A 21,974-nucleotide genomic window follows, 5' to 3' on the forward strand; every position below is an offset into this window, starting at 1 on the left:
AACCACAGAGAAGCAGGCTGAACACAAACAAATTTTCAGGTGACACAGATAGTCAGTTAGAAAATGGGTTTCTTAGCTGATGCCCAGCAAATGGAATTTAAATGTGTGAGGACAGAAGAGTCATATTGATCCTAAAACTAAGAAGAAACACAGATGTATTCTTCTGGTATGTCAAACTTTGTTACGAGTCATGGGTGCCTCCTTATTTCTCATTATCCGCCCTCTGTCCAACAAGCACATCCATTTGGAAAAGTAGATATTAATCACTCCAGACCTGTTTTGCTTCTTGCAAATAGCACTGTTTTTTTATTTTATTAATATTTTATTAATATTTCTTACTTATATGTCAAGAATGAACTCTTCTCATTGGCTAGGATATTGGACTTATATCCTCTGGAGAGCTGTTGTACCTAACTTCTCATAAAAGAGACATTAATTAACTGGGAAAGCATATGATGAAGGCATCATTCATTATCCTTCCTGATCACAAACACTTGAATGAAACTGCATAGCACAGAACTATTTTTTTTTAAGTTTTCTCATTTGGAAGGATAAATGTTTGTAAATCAATGTCTTGAAGGTTTGAAAACATCCCCTCCTTGTTTTCAGTCTAACTGAATATTATTTTAAACTAGAAGTCAGATCTTAAAATGTAGGTGGGAGAGAGGAGACAGGCAACTAAGTAAAATAGATAAAGACATTTTCAAACTAATATATAACAAGGAAAATCCATCTATGAATTAAAAAATATATCCTCCACAGCTACAATAGGAAAATATACTTCATAATTTTTGAAACAATTACTATAGAAACATGGATGTTCTTGTATTGTAATCTATTTTATATTGTATCTAGTTTCTAATAGATACCTTCTTAAAGGATTGATTTTTAAAATAACCAAGAATACCCTTAAATTTAAAGTATGCTAAAATGTCATTTCAGTCAAGAGAAAAAGTAAAATATTTTAGAGAAAGTTAGTTTAATTACAGTTTTGTTTTAAAAATACCAATAAATATGGGCATATCTACCAAAATCCAGATGGAAATGGGAAAAAATTTAGTCCAATATTCAAATACTTGAAAAAGAAGCAATACTCTCCCTCCCTCCAAACAAAGAAAGGTAAGGTTATCTGTATACATTTTCTGAAAGGTATTTTATGCTCATTCATCACATCTAGTTGAATATTACTTTATACATAAAATAAGTCCTTAATGTGTTGTGCTAATTAATTAGGTGATGGGGAAAAAGTAGAATCTGAATAACTTACCATTCCTTTTCTATGGACATGTTCCCAATTGTGAATACATTTTCCAAAGTCTATATGACAGTTTGGGTAACAAAGTCCTATAAATTATTCAGGTATCTCAAACACATTCACTTACTGGTATGAAAATACTGTCTGATATATTTCAGGAAACAAGCACCAGGATTTGTATGGGGACAATAAACAGTGGTGGCTAAAACTGCCAGGCCCAGACTGAAGGCATGGCTGCGTATTTGGGGTTCTAAGGTACAGCTAGATGTACTCTACATAACGCCATGCTGATTATTCGAGAGATAAAGGAAAAGACACAGTCGCTAGTAGTATGAAGAGACAATAACTCACACTCACTAAATTACTTGGTATTTTACACTCAGGACCTTGGTGCCCTCTCCTCACTTGTCACGGTAGAAAACAGGTTGAGAGAGGCTTCCTCACTTCTCCACAGCCCTGAAACCCAGCTTGGGTAGACTCGAAAACCTGTCCTCTTACCTCCTGACTTCAAAGAAACACTTGCTTTGGTTGCTTTAGAAGAATGCTCCCTCTTTCCACATTAGGCAATTAATTAATTCATTCATTTTTCTATTGGACCTATTTATTTATTTAATTGATTTGTACAAATTTAGGGATAATTACTGTTTTGGGTTTTTCAATTTTGTTGTTTTACTAAATAACTTAGCACCACTGTATTTAGTTACATGTTGTATAGCGAATACTCTGACAGCTGGAATGCTAAACCCATGAATGAGATGATCAGCATCACAGGACTTCCCTCCACCAAGCTTCTGACAACTCCTCCCTCCATCTCGGAGAATCAGGTGCACTAATGGCACCTGGATGGCATTGGACCATTTGCAAATGATTCTCCAACAGCAATGAAAGAGAAAAATTTACCAGGCCTTGCTAGTCATCAAGGTATAATTTTGTAAATGCTTATAGAAAGCCACATATTGACTAACAGTACAGTACATTATAGAGGGTTCATTAAATATCACAAGCTACCTAATTCACAGCTATTATTTGTGTGAATTCTCAATATTGTTAGAATATTTTTCCTTCTGTCTATAAGTGCTGCCCCTCCGCCTTCTCTCCTACCCCTTTCTTTCCTAAATACAAAATGTAAAAGTTGTTCATTTGGGGAACATTTGGGAAGACAACAATGCCGTTTTTTGTTTGTTCAAACTAGATTAGAAGTCCTGTAATTATTTTGGAGAAACCAATGACTTGCTGGCATGGAACAATTATTTGGAGCAAATGTTGAAACACTGTGCTAAGGCAAGATAAGAGCAGAGTTGACTGTGTCTAAAGTCAAAAATGAAGCAACACTAAAATTTTGTAATTTTAATTAGCTTTACATTAATCAAAAAACCAAATCTTTTAAATTTAAGCTCTAAATAGACCAATTCAAGGTATTTGGGGCATTTTTAGTAACAATATTCTTATATTTGTGTGTTATTCTTCCTCCTAATAGTGAGCCTGAGCTTAACAAAAATCCTGAAAACTATTAAAAAAAAACCAACAGAACTTACACTTTTACATCCTTTTAATCTTGACTTTAACAATGACGTCATGTGTACATACTCTACAGCAAGCCACTGATTTAAAGTTTCGAGATACACAGGTCTGGGCTGTTTTGTAGTATTTCCCAGTGCAAAGTTACATGATTCCACAGTGAGGAACAGGGGAATAGTGACATGATTTGCATTTCCAACCTTGATCTGGCACTGCAACCTTGAATTTCAGATCATTGCAACTTTCAGTCTTTTATATAAGTTTAGCTTTTCACATTAATTAAAGTCCCAATAAACTGCATCGGTCACAAATGATTTCTTTAATTTGCCAATTTGTATAAGCCTCGTTTCAAAAAGCTAAAAATACTATTTTTATTCAATGTCTATACATATATTTTTCATCTTTCTAAACCACTCAATTTAAGAAATACTTAAGAACTGACATATGAAGTAGCAAGCAGCATTAGCATAATATAATATGCTTAGTTTAACTTAAGATTACTAAAAATATTCTAATAAATCACTTTAATTTTCAAATTTACTTTTAATTCACCTCCTACTGTAAACATGCCCAAATTGGTTTTTCTTTATAAATTCTTGTCCAATCAGATAATATTCTGGTATGAGAAAGGATATGCCAAAAGTACTTGAATTTGCAGATAGAAAATTAACTTCCAAACGAGTTAACTGTTGTTGCCTTATCTCAGGGAAAAGGTAGACCAACAGCATATATTTTAATTCTGTGCAACTCACTTTTAATAAGACAGAAAGTGCTCAGTAGTCAGCATTAGTAAGGCTGCAAGATTTTGAGTATGCCAGAAGCTTATCAGGTATAACACGCTAATTTTTTTTTCTAGTAGTGTAATGAAGTCTGAAGCTTTCAGAGAGATGCAACTCTGATAATAGGCCTATTTAAAACATTAAGAAAACCTTGATTATGGGTTGCTTGGCAGCTTCCAGATGCTAAAGGAGAAAGCAATTTTGTCATAGGAGGTTGCTGCTCACAGAAAATGCATTTTCCTTCCAAGGCCGCAGCCGCACATTTGGGCTTCTCCCCGGAGGTAGCGGAACTCTCCAGTGTGCATCAGATGATGCATGCTGGGTGATTTGTGAATCTGAATCTGATATGTATTGCCGTAATATATGTTTCAATAGCCACAGATTTCCTCTGGGACGTTCCTGGATGCCCCATATGTGTGTATTGAGCACAGAGCAATCTTAACCTGTTCTGGCCTGGGGCTCCTAAATTAGGTATTTTAGCTCTGATGCCAGTTTATATTGCTATGTACCTAAGGGTCAAGGCTGAATAAACCACAAGGAGTCCAGGGATCTTCATTCAGGCCTTAGAATTGGCACCTCGATAGTTCCCTAATAGTATATTCTAGATTGACTGTTTGTTGTTTTGGGGTTTTTTTGGATGCCAATTCTCTTATTAGGGTACCTCTAGTCATCTTGAAAATATAGCCCAGAGGATAATTTGTAAGAGAAGAAAATGAAATATCCTGATACCTTTTACCAGAATATTAAAAAATATGTCAAGAAATAATATTATCCTAAGATAATAGTAGTATCCTTTTGGCCATGCAATAGGTGGTTCTTGGGTTGTTATCCAAGGAGAAAGTACACTTTTAGAGGAAAATATTTTAATATTTTAGTTCTTGTCACTTTGAAAAGTTCCCCATGCAAGACTTTGAAGACCTCACATTTGTTCTTACATTTCACTATTAAGAGGCATCATGATTTCAAAATTGTTAAAATATGAAAATGTTGTCCCATAGAATTAAAGAAGTGTGATATATATAATTAAAAATTTGCCTAAAGCCCCGACTGGTGTAGTTCAGTGGGTTGGGCATCATCCTGAAGACTGAAAGTTCATTGGTTCAATTCCTGGTCAAGGCACATGCCTGGGTTGTGGGGCTGGTGCCCAGGTGGGGGCGTATGAGAGGCAAGCAATGGATATTTCTCTTGCACAACCATGTTTCTCTCCCTCTCTTTCTTCCTCCCTTCCCCCCTCTCTAATAAATAAATAAATAATATCTTAAAAAATAAGTTACCTATATTGCTCTAGAATTGCTCAGCCTGAGGACTTGATCTTCATGTGCTCATTTGTGGGAATGTAGACCTTTTTAATATGCTTATAGGTATAGCTGGAAAGACTGTATAATCTATATCATGCACAAATTAAAGTAGACCTTTAATTTTAGTTCTGTAATTATTTACCATAGCCATAGTCATTTGTTTTTTAAGAGAAAGATCTCCTTTATTTATATTTGTTTTCATAGTTCTTAAAAAACTACACTAACATTAAAATATTACATCTGATGTTAACATAGGTCAGTTGGAAACTGCATGGTTTTCTCTAAATATGCAACAGATACAACATATTTATAGGTGACTTCACTTGTATTGCATTGAGATGTGTAATCTTAAAAGTAATACTTTTTTCATCCATTAATACTATTTTTAAGAGATTTTACTTATTTATTTTTAGACTGAGGGGAGGAAAGGGAGAAATATAGGGAGAGAAACATCAATGTGTGGTTGCCTTTCATGTGCCCCCTACTAGGGGCCTGGCCTGCAACCCAGGCTTGCGTGCCTGCTGGGAATCGAACTGACGACCCTTTGGTTTGCAGGCTGGCACTCAATCCACTGAGCCACACCAGCCAGGGACATTAATATTATTATTATTACCACTTTTTATTAGTATTTCGGTGTATATATGAATCATTTTAATTTGTCTGGGAAAAGAGAAAAAAACATTAAATAATTTAAATTCAATAAATATAAACATTGAACTCAAATTTTTCTCTGAATATCATGTGATACCATTCTTTCTTGGATTTTTTTGTTTATTTGTTAGTTTTAAAACAATGCAAACTCCACAATTTTAAGTTTAATCTTTTAGAGGGTTTTCACGTATTTTAAGAAGAGCATTTAAAATTTTTTTCAAAATAAATAGGAATATACTAATTAAACTCAGTGTTTCATGACCTATTAAGTCAGTAGTTATTATAATCCATCTTTAATTGGATTAGCTATAATTACAATTAAATGGCTCTCTGAATCATAAAAGGTTAAATACAAGTAATTTTCCATTTAAAGATTTAAATATGAGTTGATCACAGTAAGAAAGGAAAAAATACTTCATTCTAAAGTTAATTGCTAAACCTTTTTGCCTACTTTCATGAAGTTGGCTTTCTTATCTTTTGCTTTTTATTCATAAAACCTCTCAACTCTACACTATAGTGTCCAAATGTATGCTATCTTTTTAAAATAATAAGTTTTATAATTTGTCTACCACCTGTATGTAAATGTGGAATACAATAATTTTCTTATATTCAACAGGTTACATTTCCACTTAAATTGAGTGTGTGATAGTGGTATTACTGACCAGAGGAAAAAGACTGAAGGCCTCCATGGCCACCTCATTCTTCACGAACTCTCTCTTTGTTTTCTTTCTCTCCCTCCCTTTCTCCCTTCTCTCTCCACCGCATTTCTCTCTCACGCGCATATACTCATACACGTATTTCTTTCACTTTTTAACACCAGGTTTTTTAAATCGATATTTTCCACCTGTTTCCATTTAGAGACAAATCATTCAAAAATAGCAAATTAACTTCAAACTTATAAAAATTATATACGAGAGTCATCAAACAGGTAATGCATTATTGTATTGAATCACTAAGTTTGAATCATTTGGAAGCAAAAGTCTGCATCCTTGTTTCGACATTTTGTAATTAACTATTTAATTTGAGAAAATTTTAGAAGATAAATAAAAGAGAAGAATGCATAAAAGAAATAATGAATTATTGTAGTGTGTTATTTAGTTCAATTACACAAATACCGTTAAGGAAGAAGCATCCCTTCTTAAGAGAGGTATATGGTAAATTCCCAACCATGTATTTACACAGTAGTATGTAATGAGAAACATAAAGTAAACATTTTATGTTCTCTTTCAGTTCACCAGAAAGGGAAGAAGATATGGCACCTACACAGGTTACATATAGAGGAATTCATAACAGAGGGGTAACCCAGAGCTGTGAAGTAAGGCTTACAATAGGAAATGCAGGTAAACGGCATGTCAAGAGAAAGGCAGATCATGAACAAAGGCCTGGGGCCAAGACTGACTCAGGAACAATGCTCAGTCCTATTGAAATACAGTGTGGACCCTAAAGAGGGGCATCGTAAAATTAAATTCTGAAGGGGGTAGCTTAAGTGGTATCATTGAGTATCTCAACTGCCAGTCTGAGGAGTTCGAAATGAATGAAGAACTTCCAATGAGGAAATGACGAAGTGAGAGCTGTGTTTTAGACTGATTCACAGACAAAGAGAGCAGAGTGAAGGGACTCTGGGAGACAAGAGAGCAGGCATAAAAGCTTTGTAACGGTCCAAGCAAGAGCAACAGATCTCAGGAGGAAACAATCCTGAATGAGTCAGACTACCCTGATCCTGATGGCTAACATACTTTTGAAAACACCAGCAATTTAACATTAGAAACTTAATTATCGTATAGGCATCAGAATATTTATTAGGATACAACTGTCTGTGGTATAGAAGACTTCTTGGTCAAAAGAGACAAGTCCATTTTCCCTGGTGCAATTCCATCCTGCACATCTGCTCTTGGAACAGTAGTTGTGTATGTATCTCTGTCTGCTTTCTATCCTACCTAAGTGCATGCCACCACCCCATGGAAGATTCGATGGACAGGGACATGAGCCCACTCAGGCCCCAGACCATCTTTTCAGTTGTGAACTAAAGGGCCACAAATAGTAATACTTTAAGATGGATAATGATGAAATAAGCACCAGTTGTCTGTAAGAATAGTTAGTTTAAGGGTGGTGCAAAGAATGAATTGCACATTGTTGAAGCAGAGGCAATGAATTTGAAGGGAGTCTAATTAAAGTAACACTGGCAACTTTGAAAATGCCTTTATAGCCTATGGTTTCACTTGGGGCTTTGAAATAACACCACCTGTGATCGTAGAGTTCAATGTGGCTCAGGGCCCACGAATATTAGTGGACAGCACTTAGTAGCTGTGAGGGAAGATGCAGAGCCCAAAGATGAGGAGGAGGAGGATGTGAAACTCTTAAGTATATCTGGAAAGCATTCTGTCCCTGGTAGCAAAGTTCCACCAGAAGAAAGCAAAACTTGCTGCTGATGAATATGATGATGATGTCGATGATGATGATTTTGATGATGAGAAATCTAAAGAAAAAGTCCCAGTAAAGAAATCTGTAGGAGATATTCCAGACAAAATATTTACAAAAGTCAAACCCAAAAGGAAAAAGACTTAAAACTGTCAACACCAAGATCAAAAGGTTGAGAATCCTTAAAAAAAAAGCCCAGGAAAAAATTCCTAAAACACAAAGTGGCCCTAGTTCTGTACAAGACATTAAAGCAAAAAAATTCAAGTAAGTATAGAAAAAGCACATTGCAAATCCTGGAAGCTACTGGGAAACTAAGCCCAAAAATGGGAGAAGAGGAAATGAGACCAAGTCTGTACTGAGCACTATTAACAATCAAGACTGAAATCTTCTATTTTAACCTCTGTCCCCTTTCCTGATTTGCTACCCACCTATGGCCCCTTCCAGGTGGAAGAGATTTTACTCTTCAACTCCTAAAACCTTTTTCTTTTGACTTTCTGTGACTTAGTGAACCTAATACTTTGCTTTCTAGATGTGCATTGCCTCACTTCTTTGAACACATTTTAAAACACCTTTGTATCTCCCTAGCTGCTCATAAAAATGGGAGTAAATAATAAAAAAGAATGGAAGAAAAGAAGGAAGGGAGGGAGGAAGAAAGGAAAGAAGGAAGGAAGAAAGAAAGAAATGGAGCTAGAAAAAAGAGTAAATGCAGGCACATTCTACTATCTGGTAAGAGGATGTACATTTGCTAACAAATCTGTAATGTTAACAGCCAGTATCTGAGCCAACATAAGTGGCTAAAGGATAATATTCTGCATTGCTGTCCAGCCAGAAGATATGGGAGTTGCTTCACAAGAGTTGTTTTCAAACTTTAGTGTCAGGAGAATCACCTCAAGGGCTTACTGAAACACAGATTGCTGAAACCCACCTCCAGAGTTTCTGATACCACAGGTCTGGCTGAGGTTCAGGATTCACATTTCTGATAAGTAATTATGACATGAATTTGTATTACACAAATCACATTGGTGTTAAAAGAGGCAACTTACAGGAAATTCAAACACCTAGACACTTACTAGAAAGCCCTTTCTTCTAATAAAAAGTGTCTGAAAATTATGCTGTCTTGCTGAAACAGCAGACTTCAGGTCAAAAATAAAACAGCGAGGGAGTTTCTACTCCTGATTTCATTTTTACCAGCAAAGAATAATTTATCCCTGAATCAGAAATAATGGAAACTTTTAGAGAAAGCATCCATGGCATTTTAGCAGTTGAGAAAAGGCTACTAAAGCATACCCAAGTTTTTAAGAAATTATATCAAAAAACAATTTAAGAAGCAACAGCTATCATATTCCCCCTAAGGGTTCCAGGGCCAGAAAACTTAAAGAAGGTGGAGAATAAAAATTGAAAATCTGATAATACAATCACAGATGATACTGACGAGAATGGTATCCAAGGAAACCAGTGTGGTTGCTTAGGGCTCTCTTCTAATGAGTTCCCATTTAAATGAAATGTGCAAAATACGAAGAGAAGAACATATAGACAAATATAAATACAAAAGAGAAGCAATAATCTTTAAGAATAGGACCAAGAGGCTAAAATATCTGGTATTTCTTACCTATTCATATATATGGTCACTACAAAGTTTTTTAAATGTCCATAAAATATGTGTGATATAAATACTATATAAGAGCAAAAATAATTTTTTAAATGATGCATACAATCACTGCTTAGGGAAAATGATATACTGTTCAAAGTGATAAAATGGTGGTTTGCTTCCATTTCTCTCCACTGGGAGAATTATCTTCACATTAGGAAAGACAGCATCATAAAGAGGTAATTGAAGCACAAAATAAAAGCAAAAATTATGAAAGCATTTAGCCTCTTTACATGAATGCTCAAGTTCAGACACAGATAAATTACATTTGAAAGGTTGTGAAACAAATCATTTTGGGTAATCACTAGGAAATGATAGTGAATAGAGGAAATCTTAAAAGATTAAATATGAGTAAATGGCCCACTTTTCAAAAATGGATAAAAGTACAAAAGTACAAGAGTTGTCAGGCAATTATTAGCTCTGCAAAATTTCATGAAATATTGTCAAAGTATTAGTTTGGAACCTCTAGTAAGAGGACAATAAATAAACCCAATAAATAAATAAATAAACAAGTAGCACCAAGAGTGCACTCAGACTAAAATATATCAAACCAATCTCATATTTTATGGGATTTCACCCATAATCCAGAACACTAAATGAAATTTCACACTGCTCTTGTAGCCACAACAAAGAACATACAATAAACGACAGAACACTTTGGTGAATTTGAAGCTACAGAAGAGCCCTGCTTTAGGGACGTTTAATTATGAACCAGAAGAGTGAACTCTAGAGGGCTACCTTCTCTCCCTGGCTCTGTTCCATTCAGTTCAACAGTTTCTTTATCAGTGTCTTGGCTGAAAATTAGATGGTGTCCTTATCAAATACTCGGTTGACTTAAAGCTGGGAAAACTGCCACCAGACACAAGATATAAATTGATCTCAACAGGCTGAATGGATGAGGCAAACCCAACATAGTGAAATTTAACTGAGGTAATGGATGAGATGATGTCATCATAATGAAATTTAACTGGGATAAGTTAAAAAATCTTAGATTTTTGTCAGAATAGTAATTATACTATTACTATCTATGATGGAAGTAGATCTTTTCTTGACATCAATTCATGTGACAATGACTTGGGAGCCTGAACCAACTGCACATTTACTGAGACAACATGTGTGAAAGAGCTTATGGCGCCTGGCAGATAGCAGTCACTCACTACGTAGTTGTGTTTTGCTGAAGCTCCCTATAAGCCAAACACAGGATTTGGCTGCTAAAGTCGCAGCCTGTATTGCGGCCATGTGATGCTCCCACTGAGGTTGTTATTTTCATTGCATCTGGACTGGTCAGATCAGATCATTCACAGAGCAGTTTGCCCAGTCAGTTTTGGATTCCCCAGTAAGAAAAGCAAACTGATAAAATGAGCACCATTTGAAAAGAGGCTGACCAGAATGGTGTCATATCAGGAAAACAGAATATGGGGGTGAGGGATGGGTGAGGTATACTAGGAGAAGAGAATGACTAGGGTGAGCACTATATTAATATTTAAAAGAAGAGGGAAAATGTTAACATTTAAATTTAACAGGAAAGGCTGAGAGCAAGACGGAAAATATTTTAGCTCAAAATCAGAAAGAACTTTATAATAGTTTTAATTTTCCAACACCAAAAATGAGCTATGTCATGAAGTAATGATATTTCACGTGTAGAGGCTGCGCAGTAGGGGAGGTGTGGAGGGGATTTCTGAATCAGATCTTAATGGTTCTCGCCCTTTCTACCAAGCCAATTTAATTAACATTTTTGAACGTTTATTATGTAGAAGGCAACATTCTTTTGGGGAGTATACACAAGGGAATGCGATAAAGACTTTATCTTAAACACACCTCTGATCTTGGGATAGAGCTGAGGCGGGCCCTTCATTGATTTTAAGGCTATGATACTTACAGATGTGATTTAAGAACACACGGTGCTCTGGAAGAGAAAAGGGGAAGTGCTGTAGCATACTTCACTGAACTGGGCCCCAAGGATGCGCACAATGTTTATAAGATATAATTGGTGAAGGAAAGAGGTGGTAAAATGATTCCAAGATGATGGGAATTTGTAGCAAAGATACCAGCCTGAGAAAGAAGCTTAACAGAAAGTTGTTTGTTCTACTAAAGCATGATGATAAAGAGGAGACAGTGAAAAGTAGGCTCAGGCAGGGCCTTGAAAGCTGCACCCTGTCTTCCGGAGGTGGGTGAATCTATGGCACATGCTGAAGTATGAAATTACTATGATTGTAATTTCATTTTAGTATTTGGCATGAGCAGATAAGTTGAATATAATAGGTGCATTTGGGGGGCGGGGAAGTGGCAAAATAGAGGCAACTGAAGATATTTGTATTCATTGACTATTGTCTAATCTCCAGAACACTAATGGGGTCCTTTACATAAAACATCTTAGTTCTCATAGATTTATATGAGCAAATGTAAATGAAATAAATGCTATAAAATAAGCATGTCTTAATACACTGAGATAAATATAAACCAGAAAAAGCTGTAACTTTCAGGCAATAGAGTTATACCAGGAAACATAAGGAAAGAATCCATTAAGATACTTTTCACTGTGGAAAACAGTATGGAATTTCCTCAGAAAACTAAAAATGGAACTGTCTTTTGATTCAGAACTTCCATTGCTGGGATTATACCCTAAGAACCCTGAGACACCAATCCAAAAGAACCTATGCACCCCAATGTTCATAGCAGCACAATTTACAATAGCCAAGTGCTGAAAGCAACCTAAGTGCCCATCAGCAAGTGAATGGATCAAAAAACTGTGGTACATTTATAAGATGGAACACTATGCATAAGAAAGAAAGAAAGAAAGAAAGAAAGAAAGAAAGAAAGAAAGAAAGAAAGAAAGAAAGAAAGAAAGAAAGAAAGATACTCCTACCCTTTGTGACAGTATGGATGGAACTGGAGAACATTATGGGGAGTGAAATAAGCCAGGCTGTGAAAGACAAATACCATATGATCTCACCTGTAAGTGGAACCTAATCAATAAAACAAACAAGCAAGCAAAATACAACCAGAGACATTGAAATTAAGAACAAAATGACAGTAACCAGAGGGGAAATGGGAGAGGATAAAGCAGGGAAGAGAGGGAAAAGTTTTCAGGAATGTCTATGGAGGACACATGAGCAGAGCCAAGGAGGGGTGGGATCAAAGGTGGGAAGTGGGGATGGCTGGAGTGAGGGGTGAGTGGTGGGGGAAATGGATACAACTGCATAACAATCAAAAAAAGTAAAAAAAAAGAGATACTTTTGAAAGGCCCTCTTTGGTGAGTCAAAGGAAGAAACAAGTTTCATGTGCATTTGCATAATATCTAGGATCAAAATATTATATATAGGATCTTATATGAGAATGTATTGTTGTTTGTGAATTTTAACCATTCTATAAGTGTTAGTTATTATGTGTTTGTTACATGCAGATTGAAAACATGAATTCTCTTAGAAATGATGAACTTAATGTGGCATACGGAAACAACTCTGGTGAATGTATTACTTCTCTGTGGACCAAATGCCTTTTGGTTTGAAGATCATACATATTTTACAACATTGAAGATTCCACCCTTATTTTTCTTACCCTAAAGCCATGAAGGAGTGAGTGGGTGTACCTTAATTTGCATCACAGAGATAGAGGTGCTTTGCTGTTATTCAGGCAAAAATTCTGTATAAAGGTTGACAAATGATGAGAAAGCAATTAATAGATTCTCTGGAGCTTATTTAAATTTCTGTTGTGAACCATAACACTTGTTAACTGTAAAAATAATCCATGGTCTGGAATACAAGAACTAATAGCATTTATTAGATATACACTTGGGATCTAGTGAACTTCTGAAGAACAGACATATCTACAGACTGAAGGAATTATTATTTATTAGAAGCCACTACTGATAAATCTACTCTTCAGCCACTACTGAAGAGTAGATTACTTCATATTCATAAACTTGTGCCTAGGAAAATGCAAAAAGACCCCAACCAACAAATTCCCTATTGATCAGATTTTAGCCTACTTATTAAGGACAAGTCTACATGAAGACCTTTAAGAAAGTCCAAAACTGGCTACTGACGGTAGTTCTTTTGTGGCCCACTAGATGCTTTCAATGTTTAAATTACTTGCCTACATTTAAAAATTAGGAGGTTTTGTATAAAAACCTAGATCTTCACCCTCTTGCGAAAAATCAGACTTAGCACGTATGGATATGAATTCACACAGGACAACTATTTGAGGACTTAATTTGTCTATCTAGACAAGTCATGAACTCTTTATTTTACCATAGACCTTACCAACACCTGTTACTCCTTTACTTTTTGAAACACCTATATCACTCAGTTATTTGCCTGATTTGTTTCTCTAATCAAATCCAGATCTGTTGCTTCTCTAATTTAAAGTTAGTAATAAAGCTGGGCATTTGACAGCTGCTCAAATTCCACCCTGAAGGTGTGGTCTACTGCTCAACATTATAGCAATTTTTTCACATCAGATAGTACCTAGTGTTTGTGGGCTATTATGTTTTCTTTGATATTTTTGTTCTTATTAAAGAGTGCAAAAAGTAACAAAACCAGCCTTCTATTTTTATAAACATATTTATGTATTTATTTATGCAAAACCGTATGAGAAAATTAAAGTCATCAGTGAGTAACTAAACTTTATTGCATTTGCTGAGGACTTCAATTGACGAGATTTGCCTAATTTACATATATTGAAAATTTGGTATTCATTTTTTAAAATATCACGGGTGGCTACATATTCATATAATAAATAGGCTTTAACCTTGCATCAACTGAACTTCAAGAAAAATTAATTTTATTCATCAATCCTGATTTATTTCTTTCTGTAACTTAAGTATCCCCATGACAACCACAATTCTTTGCAAATTTCTGAGCAGGAGAAGCTGCTTCTTGTACCATTGTCTGGATTTATGGAGTGGTTTCTTAAAAGAATATAAGACCTATAGTCTCTTCTTAGTGATGTTCTTTAATAGCTAACTTTAATTAAGAGAGAAAGATCATACGTACATTGCAGATGTTTATTTAACTTGATTTTTTTATTTCATAATGCCCTGCTAGGTCAGTTTGTATTCCATTAAAATACTCATTAGCAATATGTTTACACAAGCACTTATATTAAAAATAAGTGTACATGTATTATTGGATTATTTTGGAAACTCAGTTGATATCAAAACACTGAAAAGTTATAAATCTTGATTTATCTGTTAGGAAAAACACAGATTTGGGGGGTTTCTTTTCAAGTGCACTAAGGAGCACAAGAGAAACTCTCCCTCTAAGGGCTTCTATTCCTTTCCAAACTGTCACATCACCATCCTCATCACCTCATTTTCTGGTTTCATTGTTAAATACAAGTTGGAGAAATTTTCCTTCCTTTCCCTGCATTTTAAGAAAAAGTAGTATAAAATTCATTTCTTTCCAATTGTCAAGGGTATGATACTGAAAAATTGGTAAGTGGGTTTATCAGATGTTTTAAATTTTGAGTCTACACTTCTAATCCATTCATCCCCTTTTCATCTTCTATTTCCTCTGAGTAACCCCTTCTCTTTGCTCAATGACACTGAGACAGAGATGGAAGCCACTGGCAGTTCTTCTCTCTTACCTGTTTCTCCTCCCACAGTATTTTTACTGAATCGTTTTCCATACTTTTTAAATCTTGATTGTACCCTTTGTTTTGTAAACAATCATAAGATCAGCTAAATTAATATATTTGTGCTGCGTGTGTATGCATTTCAAGGTTAAACTGGATTTTGTTTTCATCTTGTCCCAGAGTGAAAGTAAATGACAAAAGGTTAAATAACATGGAAATATAGTAAGGATAGATGAAGATTGTTTTGCTTTCATTTAGCTTTTTCCAGTTACCTTATTGAGAGAGAAAATAATTCCCCAAACATGCCAATAAATAGGTGGTCTAACATATACAGTTTCATTGTTAAATAGCATTCACTTGTGATATTATTTCTAATTTGACCTCATGGATGCCAGCTCTTCTGGTGTAGTGATTATAGTAATTAAAGGCCAAATGATGACTAATTTACAATTTGGGAGTTTTCTGGAATTTTCAAAAAATGCAAATTTGAGAGATGTTTAAAGAATGTTATTATGACTTAACATACTTGGAAGAAATGGATATAATTTTCCGAAATGTTTTCTCTTTCTGAAGGGAAAGTCACATAAGCAATTTTAATAGAATAAAACTCATATTCTTTGGATGTAAAGTATATGTTATATAGTGCTAGTCATACATAGAACATTAAATTGTTTAATAATATTTAATTATTTGATGTTCATATTAATGAGAAATTTGAAATGAAGAACAATCTGACAGTAACCAGAGGGGAGGTGGGAGGGGATGATGGGGCAAGGGGGGAAGGGTTTTCAGGAACAACTATAAAGGACACATGGACCAACCCAAGGGGGGTGGGACTGGGGAGGGAGGTGGAGGTGGCTGGGGTGCGGGGGGGGGAGTGGTGGGGGAAATGCAGACAACTATACTTGAACAACAATAAAAGTTTTTGAAAAGAAAAAGAAAAAAATTGACTATTCATTGAATTTTAAACCAACATTTTTCATTATAAAACACATACTGATGTATTTATGCTACTGATCGTGTATTCTAAAAAACACTGACTGGTATCTATTATCATTGTATAGTAAAATCTTTCAATATACATGCATTTTATTTTACTATAAAATGCTAAGTTGAAAAGAGAAAACAGAATATGTTAACACATAGTACCAATATTAAGATACTTTTTAAAAATATTTGTTTCTATATGATCTTGATAATAGAATTTATAAAAATGTGTGTTATGCTCAGAATTAGACTGATTCGATTAATAAAACCTCAGCATTTTAATAGTAGTATATTTATCATATGACATAAGAACAAAACACCCATCCTAGCCCTTTTGGAATGTCTTCTATATAATTGAAAAAATATAAATTTCTGTATAAGAGAGAATAGAGTCGTGGCTAAGGTCATAGATTATAGATACAGTTTGCCCAAGTTCATATCTTGACTTGGCCACTTACTGGATGTGCTATTTCAGAAAAGTTACTTCACATCTCTGTGTGTCAGTTCTCATCCGTACACTTTAGGGTTGTCACAATAATTGCATGTTGTTGTTGTTTTCCCTATAGGACTTAGAATAGAGAACAGGATATTGCAAGTACCATATAAATAGTTTTGACTATGACAATGTAAAAGCTATCACACTTCTAGAAGCTGGAGTCAAGAGACAAGAAATTGCAAAACAGCTTTTCAGTTGCTTGAGTCAATTGGTTAATTAAAAAGTCTGCACATCCAGACGGTAGCAGGTGAATGAAACAAAGCATGTTTGCTTCTGCGATTAGTAATCATGAGACAACTAAAAGAATGAGTTCATGAAAGCATAAAGAATTTTAGCAAAAATGTAAAAATCACATGGCAAAATAACTGAAATCATGCCATCATGCAAGGTGCTACCCCTATATAACAACTGTAAGAAATTTTAAAGTCTTTATAGTCAGAAAAAATAGAATATTTTCAGAAAGGGATAGGCTACTGGCAAGTAGAAATACTGTGGAAAAATAACTAACAAAAACTTCAGGTTCGGTTTTTAAAGAGTTCTCCTAGCATATTTTTGATATTGGGCTAGATTTATAACATGACAAGGGATGGGCGTGGAAGGGAAAAGGGATTTGAGAACTGAAAAAATTAATGGCCTAAAAAGTATTTTAATTAATTTCCTACGTTGACTTTCTTTAAGTGATAATGATGTTGGATTTGTAGCGTCTGATGACAGCATTTTCCCTGCAGCCTGATTTGCAAGCTTTTCTCCGGAGTGCCTGCTTAGTCATCTGCTTAGTTATGTGCAGTGCTCCATTCTTGATTCATTGAGAGAATGTGAATATCCTGTTTTCTGAATTTGTAAGCTTTGTAAAGCCCCATAGCAACAGCCTGTAATTTGTGTGTGTCTGTATGTGTAAATTATTTTCCAATCGCACATTTTCTGGCAACTCCTTCAAATCTTGAAAAGAGATCTTCCTTATTCTGTGTTGAGTTTACTGGTAAGAATATTATTATCTTGATACTACCTCTCAAGAGTATTGTTAGAAAGTGCCACTTATGGTTAATGAGATGGACACAAAGAGTTACATTTGACAGAAGTGTGGCACTCTGGCATCTATCTGCCCACCAGTGAAGGCTTTCACTCTCTGCAATGTAATACTATATAGATACATTATTTGTGTGTAATTTCATGTGTTCATATTTTTCTCATTTTGTACTGTGTAAAGTGGACAAAATCCAAAAAGTTTAAAACACTGTTTACACTGCTTGTAATTACAGTACGTAAATATTTTCTAATCTGGTGCATTGATGGAGGTGGGCAAGAGGGCTACAGAGTTTTTTTTAAGTGACCCTTTTGTACTGTAGTTTCAATAGGCATGGAATTTAAAACCACTTTGATACATTTTTATTTAGCAGTTCCAATAGGATAAGTCTCTATTTTCATTATCTTTCTCCATTAGAGAAAAATACTTCATGTCTCTTTAAAAGTTTAGGCCCTTGTATTTGTGACTCTGGTAAATGTCTTCAGTCATGGTCATATTCCATTCAAGTCCTCATAAGAGTTTTGTGATTCTCTTTTAGCACAAGAAGTCTATGGTTTTTCTCTCAAATCAAGAATTCTCCTCTCTCCCTTGAGTCCCCTTGCATTGTCTCCCTCCCAGTGAACGGGATGCTAGTGAGGGAAGAAATGTTTACTGCCCAGAGAATGTTTGACCATTTTTGAGACTTGGCAAACAAAGCTTGCACTGAGTGGTGGTGTGTGTGGCAGTATTACTATGCCAAAAATCACCTTGTCGGATATTCTGGATATGCATTACCCAATTGCTAATTGCAAGCTGAAATTTAAGGTACTTGTGTGAATGTTTTTGTGTGTAACTGACTTCCCTAAACTGCGTTATTGAAAATACAATTCTATTAGTTATGTTAAGTGAAAAGGCTGTCCATGCACAAAATGCATCTATGTAGCAGAATAGTCACAAACGGCATTTACACATTTTTTTGTCTATACTCTCATGGCAGTGATGCTTTTGTTACCTTTTGGAAAGTTGGTGTTTTTGTTTTTGTTTAGAGGTACAAGTAATGGCTGTCTTTTGACCTTACAAAGATCTCCCCAGATATAAAAGGAAATAGCATGTTGTCTTCCAGGCTCAGCTGGAACATTTACATTTTTATTTGTCAAAACAAATATAGCTGGTTAGGACTGGCCAGTAGTGTGATGTGTGGAGTCCTTAAACCAAGAATAATTTTTAAAATTTAAAAAGTGAAAATTCAAGAAGTGACCCATTCATAGGTGACTGAGTTGGAGAATGAGAGAAGGACTGTCCCAATCTGCCTCTAAGGAGGCACGCAAAGTATGACCTGTGGTTACTTCTTGCTCATTAGCAGTGTCCGCACAAGTCATTATCTGTGCGTTTGTTTTCCCTGGGCAGTTCTGCCAGCCGTTTAATCCACTGCTCCTGGGTGGTTTACAAGTACATGCAGGTTTTTTCTCTCCTTTTTTAAAAAGATTTTATACTACCTGTAGTCTAAAGTTTTATGAACACATGTATGTGTTATTAAAATGGCTTTTTTTCCGTTAAAAAAGTCTTCCAAGAAACTGTTAGAAAATACTGGCTAGAGAAACTTGCGTAAAAGTACCCAGTGGCAAATTAATGGCTTGGTTATTACCCCTGAACTATTCCCTTATTTACAGGCCAGTGAAAGCTAAGCATTGTTGGTGCAATTACAATAAAGAAAACATGAGCATTTCAGTTTTAATTTTCAAGACCTCATATGCAGTTGTTATTTTTAACCAGAGTAACATTTAGGAGGCATCATTAGGGAACTATGGGTATATAAAAAGACCACAATTAGACTCCACTTAGGGTTGAGGCTTTTTGGCAGACACCCTTCATCTCGAACATGACTTCAAGACTTCCCGTTCCAGTATTATTGGTATCAGTAACCACAGAAACAAGCAGGAACTCTTGTAGATGTATTAAAAATATAAACGGGTATCTAGTAGTTACAACAAAGTCTAAATTGCAGTGGGTATACATATATTAAGATAAGCATTGTGGGCTAGAAGGAGCAGACCAGAGTTTAAAAGGTTTACAACGACAAATACTGCACTTCAATGATCTTCCCTCATGTTTTATTTTCCACCAACATTACAGAAAATTAATATCCAATTGTGCAACATCTTGGTTCAATTTCAACTACCTCTTCCAATCTCATTATAACTGACCCCAACCACTTGATGCACGTCCAATGGAAGCTATTTCTTACTTCCTACACCACAGCCATTAGTTATGGGATGGCTATGATTTTTCACACAGTAAGCAGTTTGCTTTGTTTCTGCCTTACATCCCTGAGGTACAAATAAATAGATACAGTACTGTATTAATGCCTGTTTTACAAAACTGCTTCAGTTGTGATGTACATTTTTAATATTATAAACTGACTGCATTATGAAAAAAATTCCAGAATGAATGAACTCATAAAAATTCATTGGTGATGCCTGTTCCTCAATTAAGAAAAGTCTGTCTATCGAGCTTGGGAGAATTCCTTGTAATGAGCAGAAAGCTCTGTCGTGTTTTTCACAATCACTGCAGCTAATGCTTCTGTTTAGGGTGCACAGAGCTATCAGCTTGAGCTAACTTTCAATGGCAAGTTCCACTGACCTTTTTGCTCTTTTTGTCAGCCACAACAACAAAAAAGGCTGATTTTTAAGATTTGGTTACTATTCCATTTGGAAAAACCGGAATGTCATTTGTCCAAATATAACACATATTCTGAAGACAAGGTGCTAGATCTGAAAGGTTTCATAGTTCCTACTGTAAAATAAGTATCACAGAAGGGGGAGACAAGGTTATCAGAAATTATAATCATGTACTTGATGGACAATCCATGAATAAACTTGAGGTTTCCATTCCCCTGGGTTTCTATTTCCTTGCCTTGTCCTTCTTCCAATACGTGACATGTTACAGAATCCTGACAATCAAAGAACAATCTGGAGAACCGAAATACCTGCCTGTGACAGCCTTGTCTACGGAGAGCCGGTGGTAAGTCCCTGACTCTCAGAAAAGCCTTTTAAACAGTTTACTCTTCATTATTACTGAAGAGTGCTACTGTGAGTGATCTGAGGGAGCCCACATGGCCAAGGGACACATTATAAATTAGTTCTGTTCCAAGGTATTACAGAGTGAAAATCTGGCGCAAAATTAATCCGGCCGGCAGGAGAATGGGGAGTACAAAGGCATCTGCTGGCTGCCTCTGGAAGAAAAGCACTGCCTTTGTCTAGACTTTATTTATGATTCATTTTTGGCATAACTAGTCATTATTGATGAAAGCCAAAATACAGCAGCCTTCTGTAACAGATTACCTCAAAAGAAGACAAATTCTAGAGTGGATGCTTTTGGAAAATTTTAAGCAAATGTATTTCTAGACTATCTTCTATGTCCAGGGTTCCCTGAGCCCCAGAGCCTGCCCAGCTTTTCAGAATGACAAGAAAACCACAAAGAGAGAAGGGACAGAAGAATGTATTATTTTTTCCCTACTTCCTGTGAACACAACCCACCAGTCGCTTTGTGACTACAATGTTCAGGCTCTTAATTCTGCCTTCAAATCCTGTTCGTTGTGTAGCAGGTTTTAGGGGATTGGGAGGTCCCGTGGTCTCTGCGCAGGACCCTGGGAAGAAGAGCGCTGCATCCCTGAGGATGACATTCAGCAAAAGCTCTGCCAAAAGCACTTGTTAGTCTGATGAGTGTATTCCGGCTTCACATCAACATTTTTTCTTCTTCTTTGCAATTTAATTTGTTCAAAAAGCAAGCGGTGCTCTTCTGCTTCCAAAAATATGTGCGAGTGGGTGTGTGTACACAAGGGCGAGAGAGACAAGCATAGTGAAGGGAGAGGAAGAAGGAACTGGGGAAAAAAAGCTCAAATTAGGGTTGTTCTATCTTTCAGGCTTCATTTGGGCTTTTTCTTTATTAGAGAGCTGTGCTTATTTAAGTCTATTCTGGGAGATTTTTAATATTTGAAGAAATGGAGCTTTGAACTAGGAAGATGAGGAGGACATATTGAATCTAAAAACTGCTTTAGATGTAAAGTTCAGAGTAAGAGCCTCGTTGATGAAGTTCTTTCTACACTTGCACCATGCCATGGACTCAAAATTAGTGCTTATGGTGGTGATGGTAACGGTCACACTACTGTCCCCTTTAGTATAGTAAATATCTTTGGTAAAATTTTGTAGTCACACATTTCAATGAGGGAAGGATATTATAATAAGTATAGCTTATGTTTAATATTATATACTTGTATGCAATTTTGGGGTGAAGGAGGTGACTAAACACTTCATCCCATCAGCAAAATATTACATAACTTCATGGCTA

At 35.6% G+C, this 21,974-nt stretch overlaps 1 protein-coding gene and 1 pseudogene across 1 annotated transcript in view; one reads left to right on the forward strand and one right to left on the reverse strand.

The window, feature by feature from the left end:
- TMEFF2 (transmembrane protein with EGF like and two follistatin like domains 2) overlaps positions 1 to 21,974 on the reverse strand; it is a 230,449-nt gene that overhangs the window by 163,550 nt on the left and 44,925 nt on the right. The gene's annotated exons all lie outside the window — the stretch shown is intronic.
- LOC119056867 (nucleophosmin-like) lies at positions 7,460 to 8,234 on the forward strand (annotated as a pseudogene).

The sequence above is a fragment of the Artibeus jamaicensis genome, unplaced genomic scaffold (assembly GCF_021234435.1).
Source record: "Artibeus jamaicensis isolate MK-2021 breed Jamaican fruit bat unplaced genomic scaffold, CSHL_Jam_final contig_391, whole genome shotgun sequence".
NCBI lineage: Eukaryota > Metazoa > Chordata > Mammalia > Chiroptera > Phyllostomidae > Artibeus > Artibeus jamaicensis.